Below are 14,480 nucleotides of genomic sequence, written 5' to 3'. Positions count from 1 at the left end.
TCTACGGGTGACAAGAGTCATAGTATCCTAACGTCTGAAAAACGTTGTGCTGGTTATTTCTAGTCATAGTATGGTTATAGCGACTACATAGGTAGTTAACAATCTTTCAAGTTTACAAGGAAACTTTTACCTTAAAAAGGGGTTTACTTCTAAATCAAACGAGTTTATATCGATTTAAACTTACATGAATTATTATGGTAAAATACTTGTACACTTTCATATCAAAAAGGGTTTTATGCCGATTTAAAATCACTTTTATATCTTTAAGTATGGAAAAATACTTGTTCATTTTCGGTCCTGGGATTTAGGACCACATAACTTTTATAAGGAAAATATTGGATTTTCTTTGGAACAGATTCTATTAACACTACATCTCGTCTAGAATTGTTAGACTACAACAGTTCATTTAATTCAATTTATATATAACTTATATACGCTAAGTGATCATAGAAGAAATCTAAGGGTTCTTCTAGAATTCATTATCGCATAACATAGGAGCATTCATTCCACACTTAACTAAGAAAATATTGGATTTTCTGGAAATCATACTTTATCGCTTTTACAAGAAAAACGGTTTCTTTGTCAAACAAAATTCTTATGAACTCACCAACTTAATTGTTGACACTTTTTCAAAAACTACTTGTATTCTCAGGAAATTAGTGAATCAGGAAAACCAACAGCATTTTGAGGATGGGACGATAAATCGTCAAACAATTCATTTTGTCATCATAATGTAATTGATTTTGAAACATGCAAACTTACTATGATGTAACTTTTTCAATTATATTTATGATGGTTGTGATACTATACATGAAGTCCTCCACCCCCGAACATTTCCGCCATCCTTGGATTGGGGGTGTGACAGTTTTGAGTTTTAAGGACAAATGCTTATCTTGTTGTTTGTTGCCTAGGTTTTAGGAGTTTTTTTTCTTTGCTTAGTATTTATCTTTGGATTGGAAAAAATGCAAAAACTCGGTGGTTGATTTTCTTGAATGAATTTTATCCCCTAGGAAAACTTTGCTCGATTTTCTTGTTCTCTTGGTAGTTACTAGAAATCGACATCGGTTGGTATTGGCTCCCATAGCTCATAAGTTATCCATGACACACAATGAACAAGGACCTCGACAACAGCCCCGTAGATACGCCAATAGAGGTAAAGAAGACAATTTGCGAGATCCACATGACATTGAGAAAATGGCACGGTTGCAACAATGAGTCTGGGACTTAGAATTGAAACATGATGAACGTGTCGAGGAGACAGATATGGATATTGGAATCTGTGATGATGGTGCTGGGTTTGGCAACCTATTTGGTCAGAGACGACCTCGACGAGAGACACAAACAACAGACCCAATTCGTAACGTTGGGGTCAAGATTGAAATTCCTAATTTCGATGGGAGGGCTCAAGTAGACGAATTTATCGATTAGCTTAGCACAGTTGAATGCATTTTCGAGTTAAAAGACATCCCTGATAATTTGAAGGTAAAAATCATGGCCCTTAAAAATAGAAAATAAGCTTCATTATGGTGGGATCATGTCAGGAAAAAGAGGGTTCAGGAAGATCGAAAGTTGAGACATGGGTTAAAATGAAGAAACTGTTGTGCGAGAAGTTTCTTCCAACAAATCATCGACAATAGGCCTTCTTAGAGTACCATATCTTGTCCCAACGGTCGTCTACCATTGAATACTTCATTAAAAATTTTGATAGATTACAAATGAAGTGTGGAACTGAAGAACAAGAGGAATATGTTATTACCTAGTTCTTGGGAGCGTTAAGGCATTAGATCTCTGATGTTGTGCAACTCCAGCCGTACTAGACCCTTACTGATGTGTGTATCTTAGCCCTAACAGTTGAGAAACAACTTGAATGGAAAAACAAAAGCATTGGTTCTAAATGGGGCAACACCAAAACCGATGTTTTTCGATCTCCACCAAATTTCTCACCCGTAAGTAGAAGTAAGCTCGACCCAATCAAGGCTGAGGTTGCTCATGGACCAGTTACATCCTTTACAACTCCCACCACCATATTAAATTATTGTTTTAAATGTCAAGGAATAGGAAATTGCATGCAAGATTATCCTAATCAACAACTTGTTACACTCACTCAAGACTCACAAGCCACATATGACACTAAAAATGAAGAAGAAGAAGAAGAAGAAGAAGAAGAAGAAGAAGAAGAAGAAGAAGAAGAAGAAGAAGAAGAAGAAGAAGAAGAAGAAGAAGAAGAAGAAGAAGAGGAGGAAGAGGAAGAGGAAGAAGAAGAAGAAGAAGAAGAAAAGAAGAAGAAGAAGAAGAAGAAGAAGAAGAAGAAGAAGAAGAAGAAGAAGGAAGGAAGGAAGGAAGGAAGGAAGGAAGGAAGATTGTTTATCCATGAAAGGGTGAAGCTTTAGTAGCCCAGCGAGTTCTTAGTGAAACACCAGCCTCTAGAATTGACGACACACTATGACTTCGTAACAACATCTTTCACACTTAATGCACAGCAAAGGTTAAAGTATATACTCTCATCATTGACGCGGTAGTTGTGAGAACTTGGTAGCCATGAGTATGGTGGAAAAACTAGCATTACCGGTAAAGCCACATTTGGATCCTTATCATTTAAATTGGCTAAAAAAAGGTAATGTTGTCAAGGTTAGTCAACGGTGTCTTGTGATATTGTCATATTTATACACATTTTTAGGCAATATTTTAATACATTTTATGTAATATTTTGGTTAAATACAAAGATATATGATACTTATTAGGATTGAATTGAATTTTGCAGCCAAAAGGAACACTCTTGAAGATTGAGGACCAAAATGGACAAGAATTGGAACTTTGGAGGATGGAAGCTTTAAAGAAGAAAAATCCCTGCGAAAAGCCCAAATCACGACGTGGCATGCAAAATCACAACGTGGAGCGAGTGTTCTAGAATATAAGTGCACGGGAAGTTAGAGTCCTTGCTTGATAAGGATGTGTACCCAAATCACGACGTGAAATACTTGTTCACGTCGTGAAGTGAAAAAATTCTCAAAACTATAGATACTCATTCACTTTCACATTTTGAGGGGGTTTTGAGAAGATTTTCAGAGAAATTATGGAGAGGAACTATTCAGAGAAAACCGAAATTTAGCATTCTAGTAAGGAGATTTACTGAAAGATCAAGAGATTGAAGAATATATTCATTACATTAGTTTGGTACACTTCAATCATGTCATTCATTGTTGAGATTTTGTTCATGTTTTCAGCCATGAGTAGTTGAATCTAGTAGCTTTCGTGTAGTTAAATGAATCTTAAACTCTATGGTTTAGTTTATTAAATTGTGGATTTTAATTGTTGGTTATGAGCTTTTGTTTGATTATTTTTACCTAGCATGTTAATATTTGACACTTTGAATGCTTGAATTCAGGTTCTGGGTAGCTTAGTGACCATTAAATTACATGAACTTGTCACCTAGTAGTTTAGTGACCATTAAATTCCTAGAGCTAGGATCGACCAAAATCTTAGATAAGTGATAAAAATGATTAATTTAGTTGTGCTGGAGAACATAACTTGTGACCATAATTGTGTTTATTTAGATCAATCTTACATAGCTTGTCTACATTCTATAATTGATTTTGTGTTTGCTAGTGTATGACCACACATAGTTTTACATGAATTAGTAAAAACATTAGTAAATTTGGACTTGAATTGCTAATCAAATAATGGTTGATAACCAAAATTAATAATACATAATTAATAGCTAACCATAGAGGAGAAGTGTATACGAACTAAATGGAAGTGTTTTTTTTATCGAATCGTTAGTTAAAGAGTTTAAGTTTGTCTGAACTTGCAAAATCAGATAAAATCCAATTTAACTTTTGCTTATTTTTAAGTTAATCTAGTAGTAATTAGGTTGGTAAATTAAATCCGTTCCTTGAGATCGACACCCGACTTATTGAAATAATTCTATAAACCGACTAGGTAGACTACCTAGGTGCATTCTAGCTAGTTAAGTTCGTAGGGATATATATTTAAAACTAGTGGGCAATTTAAAGCACATCAAGTTTTTGGCGCCATTGGCGGGGAACAACTATTTAGTTTTAGATTTAATTCTTATAGGTTAACCGATCATTTTTGTGGGGTAAAACCTGCAAAAAGTTAATTTTTAGCATTTAGTTTTTTTTTTCTGAATTACTGAAGTTACGACCTGAACTCTTAAAGCTCATGACGTGATCTCAGTTATTTTGTGTTTTCTTTCGTTTTAATTTTTTGTTTAGTTTTTCTGCTTCAACACGAGGTGGTACCATTACCACACCGTGGTGAACGTGCAATAGGACTTTTTAATTACTTTTTGTTCGTTTTTACGTTTTTTGTAAGACCTAGAAATTTAAAAGGTTAAATATGGAAATAAAACCTTATTTCTAAAGACCAACTCTTCGAGTTTAAGGAATATACTCGACGTGTTGGAAAGTTGGGACGCGCGTTTTGTAAGACCAACTCGACTAGTTGGGGAGGATCAACTCGACGAGTTGGCCATGGTTTGGGAAACCCTAAATCCGGGACTTTGTATCCTTTATAAACACCTTATGCTTTAGTGTTTGGCCTCATTTCCAGCCTCCACTGTTTTAACCCTAGTTCTCGAAACCCTAATGCTATTGTGAGTGATTATGAGCCTTTTTTAGTTTTCTTATGGGTGGTTGAAGCTCTTGGAAGGAAGAAATGTTTGAAGGAACAAGGAAGAGTTTCTAGATCCATAAACCTCACTCCATTTTCGTCACTTTCTAGTAATCAAGTCTCAAACTTAACTAATAGTTGATTAGATCTCTTTCTTAGCATCTTTTGCTTATTTTTGGTCCAAATGACATGGTTCTTGAGAGTTGGACGTCCCAAATTGAAAGCACTTCAGATCTAGAGTCTTGAAGGACTTTCATGGCATAAAAGTGCCAACTTTATGGCCATGGAAGTCCCATGCAACATCTAAGTCACCATTTTGGTCTTTAGAGCTTCTTATGGTCATGTATGTGGAAAAAGTTGGGACTTTACGTGATCATTTAGTCCCTAGAGTCCAGATGTATGATCTTATAGTCCATCATGTAGTTTTGGTGATGTTGGGATTAAGACTTTGGCCTTTTGAGTTAAGGTTTGGACTTAATCCATTTAGTAAAAGGTATTAATGGGTAAATTTGGAAACTTTACCCTTCTAGAGGCATTTTGAGTTGAGATTTGAAATTTCGGGTTCAGATCTGAAGGATAATGGCTTAATGAGTTAAGAAGGGGCTAACAGATTGAGGAACTCGACGAGTTAAAGTGGAGTGTCCCGATAATCGTTGAAAGGAAAAACTTGTCGAGTTCTAGGATGGTTATGTGTTTCTGGGTTGAAGGCACCAGTGTCGACCCATATTTATGTTATGTGTTCCCGGATTATAATCTGATGTCGGGCAGGGCTCGAGGAAGGTTTATATGTATGATTTCAAACTACGGTTCGATGTAGGGTGGTACCCGATGACTATGTGCATGATTAGTTATACTTGTTGTCTTTGTGATACTTGTATGTTCCAGGTCAGGGGTAAGTGTAGGCGGGGGCCCGTATCTCATCACTAGCTGAGTGTGGACAGGGTTCCATATCTCATCATTAACAGAGTAGGGTGGGGCCCATGATAGGCGAGGCCTTAGGACTAGAGAATATATTATTGTGTATGATTCTTTATGTGTTGGTATGATTATATGAAATTGTTGTATGTGTATAGTGGGTGAGGCCCAAAGACAGGCGGGGTTGGGAAGAAACAGATCTATATACCGATCGAGGCTCGATGCCAAGTGGGGCCTGATGTCGGACATTGTCTGATGCCAAGTGGGGACCGATGAAGGGGCGGGGGCCCAATTTATGTGATTATGTGTATGGTATGTGGTAGTTTAGGGAGACTCACTAAGATTTTTGCTTACAGTTTTCAATTTTGGTTTCAGGTACTTCTGGTAGCAGAGGGAAGAGCTTGGGGTGACTGCATTACACACACCACGATGTTTTAGCCTAGGATGTTACTCTGATATACATTTGACATATGTTTTGATAACAATATACTGATTTTGATGTTTTGAGATATTATGGTTTCTGTTTTGATCAATGATTTTTAGTAACTATGGTTTATTTAATGATTTAAAAATGAAATTTTTGGTCATGATTTTTGGGATGTTACAAGTTGGTATCAGAGCCTTGGTTTGAGGGATTCGGGCATGCTCTCGGGTATGTCTGGACTCAAACTGGGGACTTGGAATAAAATTTTCAAAGGAAAACCATTTCTATAAAAAGGATTTTGGAAAAGAGAAAAAGGGTGTTGTGCATGCAATCGGTCGAGCTCAAGTAAGTTCTCCCAATTACCCATACAAGTTTGTTATGTTATAATTATGAGAACTGCATGTTAGATTAGGGCTAAGGATCGAGGAATGATGTCGTGTGTGCTTGTTATATGTGTATAAGAAATGCATGATGGTTTAGGGCTAAGGATCTAGGAAGGATGACTTATATGCCTGTTGTATGAGCTTATTGAACTATATGCTAGTACTGATTAGTCAGTAATATGATGGCCTAAGTAGGATATGTTTTATTATGGCTACTCAATGCTCGAATGCTGCTTGCTTTGTGATTTTAGGAGTTCTAGTTATCTTTAACTAACTAGTAAAGAAATATGTTAAGTTACATATTATGAGGACTACATAATTTCAGAAGGTTAGTTTTAGCCCTATTTCACAGATCTCGTTTGAGTCTAACTGTTGTAAGGAGAGACGTCTAATTCGAAGAATTATCTGGTCTTAGTAATATGTAATTGTATTCGCAAGCTAGTTAGGGAAAGGTAGCCGGGACTTCTTACACAGCTAATGGCGAGAGTGGGTCGGAGATTACCCTAGGGTAAGCCTAGGATGAAATTAGTGCTGGGAGCAGTACTAGTGAAAGGGACTTGGTGGAGTCAAGGCGATTCTTGAGGAAAGTACGGATAGATGTGGAAGGTAGTATGGGCCCGTACTACTGAAAGCAGAGGATCCGTACTCGAGTCAAGGAGGACTGAGATAAAACCAAGGAACTTGTAGTGTGTGCATGATCCCTCGATAGTGATGAGTATTCTGATGGTTGTTATTATATGTTGCAGCACGGTGACGCTAAGTACTAGACCAGTTGGCGGTTCAGGCACCGGTGAGGGATCACGATCGGGCTCTAAAGTCGGGCAGCTCGATGAGCAGATGAGAGAGTTTATTTCAGCCGAGATTACACACAGTATTATTGACCAGACTCTTGTGATCTTCGGTACGGTCAAGGAGGGTATATTGGATATTCTTGACGAGATATTGGGTGCGTTCCGCACTGAGATGACGACCATGATGGGGGTACACACGTTGACATTCCGGGAGTTCAGAGCTTGTAGATCTCCAAACTATCATGGGGCTAGGGATCCCATTGCTAGCAGCCGATGATTGGCAGATGTCGCCAATGCTTTTCGTACTAGTCGGTGTCCCGAGGGGGACAAGGTCCGACTCGCCTCCTGTCTTCTGAAGGACAAAGCACGTGATTGATGGGAGGAGGTTGGACATGCTATTGGAGATGATGTCGTTGTTGATGCGATGACATGCAGTAACTTCTCGGCTAGCTTCATGGCCGAGTTTGCGCTTGTGATTGAGGTGCAACAGCTACCACGGGAGTTCCAGGACCTCCGGCAGACTACAAAGACGGCGGCAGAGATCACCACCAAGTTTCGGGAGAGGGCCCTTCTTGTCTCATAGTACGTAGCGGACGAGGAGTTGAAGAAGGCTCGATATCACGAGATGCTAAGGATCGACATCAGGCAGTTAGTGAGCCGGTCCAACTGCAAGATGCTGGAGGATATGAACGCTTGATCCAGGGAGAGGGAGATCAACTTAGAGGCAGAGAGGAAGAGGAAGCCAAACAAGGTTCAGACATCTGCGGGATCGAGCAAGAGGCCCAAGGCCTTAGATTCTAGATTGAGGGGTCATCAGGACCATATCCACTGTGGCAAGTGCGGCAGGACACACAAGGGTGCGTGTAGGAGTGGTAATGGTGGTGATTCTGGCTGCTTTAAGTGCGGCCAGATCGGTCATTATAGCAGGGATTGTACTGCTACCACCACCCAGGGATCAGACATGATCTGCTTTCATTGCAGTCAGTGGGGCCACAAGAAGGATCAATGTCCGAGTTTGGCTATAGTGGGACAGGTGATGGCACCTGCCCCTACGACATTGAGGATCACCGACGACCGTCAGGGCCGAGCAGAGACGCCTATGGTGAGGAGTAGGGCTTTCCAGTTGACTACATAGGAGGCGTGAGTGGCTTCCGATGTTGCAATTTTGTATCATTTTTTATTTATGATTTTATTGTTGTTGTCTTGCATCGGTATGAGTAAGTGTATCTTGGAGTTATATTTTCTGCTTATGATCGGATTATATGCCATCTGCATACCATGAAACTTAGGGTAGTGGTTCGAGATCGTCTCCTTATATTGTGGGTTCCTAGAATGCGGTATTTGTAACAAGTGTGATTGAAACACGGGAGGTGTTTCGTCAGTCTTCAATAGTTGTATTGTGTTAGTGTGGGTTAGTTTTGGAACACTAACAGTGGTGAGCTTTGGTTTCCAGTAGATTGATCATTGGATGGTAAGAAGGATTGGGAATCCTTCTAGTCTTGTGTGCTATAAGATGTTAATTGAATCAAAGTGGGGGAGAATCGTTCAGGTATCCAGGAATAGAAGTAGGTGTTAAACTAGGATGAGTTCGCATTCTCGCTGGGGAGGAGGATGGTTCAAGTGGCTATTTAGGTCGTGGAGTGTGTGAGTTGGGAGTTTGGGAAATTTCCCAACGTTGGGTTCGCTTCTTCTTGGTACTTGATAGTTGGTACTGGGGGAATCAAGTTGGGAATTCCCCTCAGGAAGCGAGTTCAGTCAGGATACCAAGCGCATGAGTGCTCGACTTTGAGTCTGTTCGGATTGGTAATCAGTGGTAAGACCATGGTCAGCGGTTTAGACATCGTGGAAGGTGTTGTAAGACTGCAGGATAGCCGTAGCGTACACCAGCAGTCAGATAGCAGGTGAAAGTATGGTACGATTGTGGGGCAGTCGTAGCATTCTTCATGTGGTCATATAGTGTGGGAGAGTGTTGTTAGACTGCGTAGTGAGCAATAGTATTCACAGATTCGGTCGGATAAGTTAGGCCAGGGTGAGTCAGTTCGTAGGATCATGGGAAGGCCACAACAGGATCAGAATCAGGAAAGGATAGGTCGTTGAGATTCGAGGTGGAGTTGGGCCTGTGAAGCCCTAGATAGGTGAGATGTGACATCCCCAAAATCACGGCCAGAAAAGACCGTTTTAACTTATGCTTTTAAAATAATTTCAGAGTAAATCCATTGATTTAAAAGAGTTGTAGAATTTGTACCCAAAAACAAAATATGATAAAATAATATTTACCAAAGCATTTCATAAAGGAATGCATTTTCATTAGATATCAAAACTCGGGATGTCATGTTCCGATACAGACCAAAAAGCATAAACGACAAATTATAAGCCATACAACAGTTACATACAACTACAGGTTTATAAACACAATAACTTGATGATTCATACATCTTATGCCCTCGCACCACTTCCTGTAATACAAATAAAATTGAGTGGGTCAGGCTTGGGAGCCTGGTGAGCATATAGGGTTTTCAACCCACAATAAATAATTATATTAAATTTCACCAACCAACAATAACCCGATTACCCATTCCCGTTATCCTCACTTTACGTCCCTAAAACAACATCTATCTCAATGGACCTAATCTAGGATTTTTCATTGGGACGGACATTACCGCAAGGGGTTTCCTCATCAATAGATGTCCTAAAGGCAACCATGAGGGGGATAGGGTACATCGGTGAACACATCGTTCACAACACCTCCAGGATATGAACCTGCCAGCGTTCCACTGGACAGTCTAGAAAGAGTTTGTGGTCGTCATCCATACTCCGCTAGATGACTAGATTAACAACATCAACATCGAGGCCTCTCATCAGTTTATCACATGACAACTATCTACCCAAGTTCTACCCAACATTTTGTAGATAACAATATACATATGCATACATATGCAACTTAAAAATGGATAAGATATTCATTTAATACTCATTCCAAATATACAGATTCATTCCAAGTAACAGATAATATACATATCTATATACACATAGCACGTATTCACTAGGAGATACTTTATATCTATGTGTTAGAAGAAAAGGAATATACACTCACTTGATTAGAAGATGATTAGACAGCACTACGGCTCTAAAAGTAGTATTTCTTCGGTGAAACTGGGAGATCTTCACAAAAACCGGGCTTCTCGCGGGCAGAGCTTCGGCTCGGAAACTTTACTTCTCAGGATCTTCGGGGCTTCGGGACTCGCTTCGGGTCTCAGGATGATACCGGGGCTTCGGGGGTATAATTTTCACGTAGATCGATGAAATTAGGGTGAGAGAGAAGAGATTTGGCAACCACAAACGACTTCCCTTTGTGATCTATTTATAGGGTGAAGTCTGCCGCGAACGTGGTGCGTAGGAGCTGGGTTCCGGTCCTATCCCTTATCCGTTGAGTCAGCATCGACGTGGCCAATCCGGAGCCAAGCATTAAACACGGGGCGTTCCCACTTTGGTATGCGTGCCTCGAACTTCAGAAATTCATAACTTTCGCATACGATCTCCGGTTTTGACGTTCTTTATATCCACGCATAGGTGAGATTATGCTCTACAACTTTCGTTTAGACTTCATCGGCTAATTTTGACTTTATTTTTATTATATTATTTTTAGTCGAAACTTCGAAAAATCGTAACTTCCTCATACGAAGTCAGATTTACACATTCTTCTTATGTATGCTCTCGTTTAACGTATTCTACGACTTCCATTTAGATCACTAAGGCTAAATATTGCTTTATCGTAAATTCACTATTTACGTCACGCAGTGTCGCGTCGGTTCTGTCGCGAAACTTCGACAGGTCATAACTTCTTCGTTATAACTCGGATTTCGGAATTCTTTATATATTCGGAAACCTTGCCACGACCACTACCACATCCTTCATAGATATCGGGCTTATCTAATATTTTATTTTGACAATTATTTTTATCCTTAATTCATTTAAGTCACACAATTAAGCACAAAACACATAATACTCAAATAATACATCTTTATTATTTCAAAATGGGTTACAAAGGTTAACCTAGACTATTACATTGTCATTAATGTCAAGCCCAGAAACACGGGTGTTACAATTCTCTCCACCTTAGGATGATTTCATCCCCGGAAATCACACATCAACAAACAAATGCGGATAGCGACTCATCATGTCACTCTCCGTCTCCCAGGTGAGATTTGGCCCATTCGTATGTTTCCAATGGACAAGCACTAACTCGACCATCTTGCGTCGCAACTTCTTAGTCTTTCGGTCAAGGATTGCATGTAGTTCTTCAATCAACCTTTTTTTCTCATCAATTCTTAATTCAGAAATTGGAATTATATCGGGAACTTATCCCGTGAACTTCCTCAAATAACACACATGGAAAGTGTTAGGAATCCTATTCAGTTCTTCGGGTAATTCTAGCTTGTAAGCTTGGTTCCGAATCTTCTGAAGAACTTTAAACGATCCAATAAACCTTGGACTTAACTTTTCCTATTTACTAAATTGTATAAGTCCCTTCCACGATGAGACTTTAAGCAAAACCGAATCTCCAACTTCAAAAGTCATCGGTCTTCACTTGTTGTCAGCAAAGCTCTTTTGATGATCCTGAGCTGCTAACATTCTCTCCCTAATTATTTTCAACTTTGCAGCAGTTTGATGGATTATCTTCGGTCCCATAAACTGCTTTTCCCCAGCCTCAAGCCAACAAGACGGCGTACGACATTTTTGTCTGTACATAGCTTGATAAGGTTTCATCTTAATGCTTGAGTGGAAACTATTATTGTAGGAAAATTCTACCAAAGGCAAATGTTCATCCCAGTTGCCTTGGAATTCCATGGTACATGCTCTCAGCATATCTTCAAGCGTTTGTATAGTTCGTTCGATCTGACCATCAGTCTGTGGATGGTAAGTTGTACTCAAACACAACTTGGTACCCAATTCCTCTTGTATACTTCTCCAAAATCGCGAGGTGAAACGGCTCTCACGATTTGACACAATCGTCAATAGAACACCGTGAAGCCTCACAATTTCCTTCACGTAAGAATTCGCAAGCTTATCCATAGACCATTTCTCATTGGCTGCTATGAAATGCGTACACTTAGTGAAATGATCAACGACCACCCAAATCTTGTCGTGACCATTCTTTGTTCTAGGCAGTTGAAAAAATCCATATCAATGTCTTCCCATTTACCCATAGGCACAGGTAAAGGTTCTAAACTCCCATATGGTTTCTGATGTTGTGCCTTAACCCACGCACATGTCACACACTCCGCCACGTACTTTGCAATATCAAGCTTCATCATCGGCCACCAGTAATAAGGTTTTAGGTCCCTATACATTTTAGTGCTGCCAGGATGAATTGAGTATATGGTTTTGTGAGCTTCTTCCATCAGAAGATCTCTTATTCCTCCTGAATTAGGTACCCAAATACGATCTTGGAATACCTTCAGTCCGTGACTGTTTACACCGAACACTAACGTTTTGCCCAAACGTTCTCCCTTTTGGTCATTCTTCTCAGAAGCTTCTTCTTGAGCTTTCTTTATACTCTCCACAATTGTCGAGACAGATTCTATTCTCAACACTCTTGGGCATTTTCTTTCAATATTGACTTTCCGACTGAGAGCATCAGCGACAACATTTGCTTTACCAGGGTGGTAAAGTATCTCACAGTCATAGTCCTTAAGTAGTTCTAGATAGCGTCGATGCCTCATATTCAACTCTTTCTTACAAAAGAGATATTGGAGACTCTTATAATCAGTGAAAAGTTTGCACTTCGTGCCATAGAGGTAATGCCTCCATATTTTTAGAGCAAATACTACCGCTGCCAACTCCAAATCATGAGTAGGGTAGTTCTTTTCATGTTCTTTCAGCTGTCGAGACGCATATGTCATCACCTTATCTCTTTGGGTCAAAACACAACCCAATCCAACCCCAGACGCATCGCTATAAAAAACGAAGTCCTCAACTCCATCGGGTAGAGATAAAATCGGTGCCTCACATAGCTTCTTTTTTAACAACTCGAATGCTTCTTTGTTCTTATCACTCCAAGCATAAGTAGCACCTTTGTGGGTCATAGCTGTTAATGGGGTAGTGATCGAAGAAAAGCCTTAGATGAACCTTCGGTAATATCCGGCTAATCCCAGAAAGCTTCGGACCTCCATGGGACTTTTCGGTTGTTCCCACTTCATCACAGCTTCAATCTTTGCTGGATCAACCATTATCCCTTCTTGGTTGACCACGTGACCTAAGAATTGGACTTCCCAAATCCAAAAATCACATTTGGAGAACTTAGCATACAGCTTCTCCCTTTTAAGACTTCCAACACTTCTCGCAAGTGTTGGCCATGATTTATGAAGGAACGATTTACAAACCTTGTTCATTAAATCCATGAATTTTGTTGGAGCATTGGTTAGTCCAAACGACATAACCAAAAACTCATAGTGTCCATATCATGTTCTGAATGCAGTCTTCTCTATATCCTACTCTCTCACTTTCAGCTGATAATATCCTGATCTTAGGTCGATCTTTGAAAAGTAACTTGAACCTTGTAGTTAATCGAACAGGTCATCAATCCTCGGCAACGGATATCTATTCTTTATTGTTGCCTTGTTCAGCTCTCTGTAATCGATGCACATTCTCATACTCCCGTCTTTCTTTCTCACGAATAACACCGGAGCTGCCCAGGGTGACGAACTAGGTCTTATTAAACCTTTATCCAATGACTCCTGAAGTTGCATCATCAGCTCCTTCATCTCCGTTGGTGCTAATCGGTAAGGTGCTTTTGTTATTGGCGTCGTCCCTGGTAACAAGTCGATACGAAATTCTACTTGTCGATCAGGAAGTAATCCAGGAAGATATTCGGGAAATACTTCCGGATAATCACACACCACAGGAATACTCTGCATCTCCTTTTTCTCCTTCTTAGCATCGATCACGAATGCCAAATATGATGTACATCCTTTGGCCAAACACTTTATGGCTTTCATTAAAAAAATGATTCCAGAAATTACTCTGCGTTTGTCCCCATACACCATAAAGGACTCTTTCCCTAGCGGGTTTAGTTTTACAATATTCTTCTTGCACAGTATTTCGGCATCATTGGCGCTAAGCCAATCCATTCCCAGCACGATGTTGAAACCATTTAGCTCAATAAGCAATAATTCCTCATGGAACTTATTCCCATTCAAGTCAATTAAGATTTTTTTCATATGATGGCTAACATGTATAAACTTGCCACTAGCAACTTCGACTAATAAAGCATTATCTAGTCTATCGACAGGAAAAGCTAGTTTTCTACCAAATTCATGCAAAATAAAGGAGTGG

Source organism: Lactuca sativa, chromosome 4 (genome assembly GCF_002870075.4).
Source record: "Lactuca sativa cultivar Salinas chromosome 4, Lsat_Salinas_v11, whole genome shotgun sequence".
Classification (NCBI taxonomy): domain Eukaryota; kingdom Viridiplantae; phylum Streptophyta; class Magnoliopsida; order Asterales; family Asteraceae; genus Lactuca; species Lactuca sativa.
Note: the sequence above shows the minus strand (reverse complement) of the source record.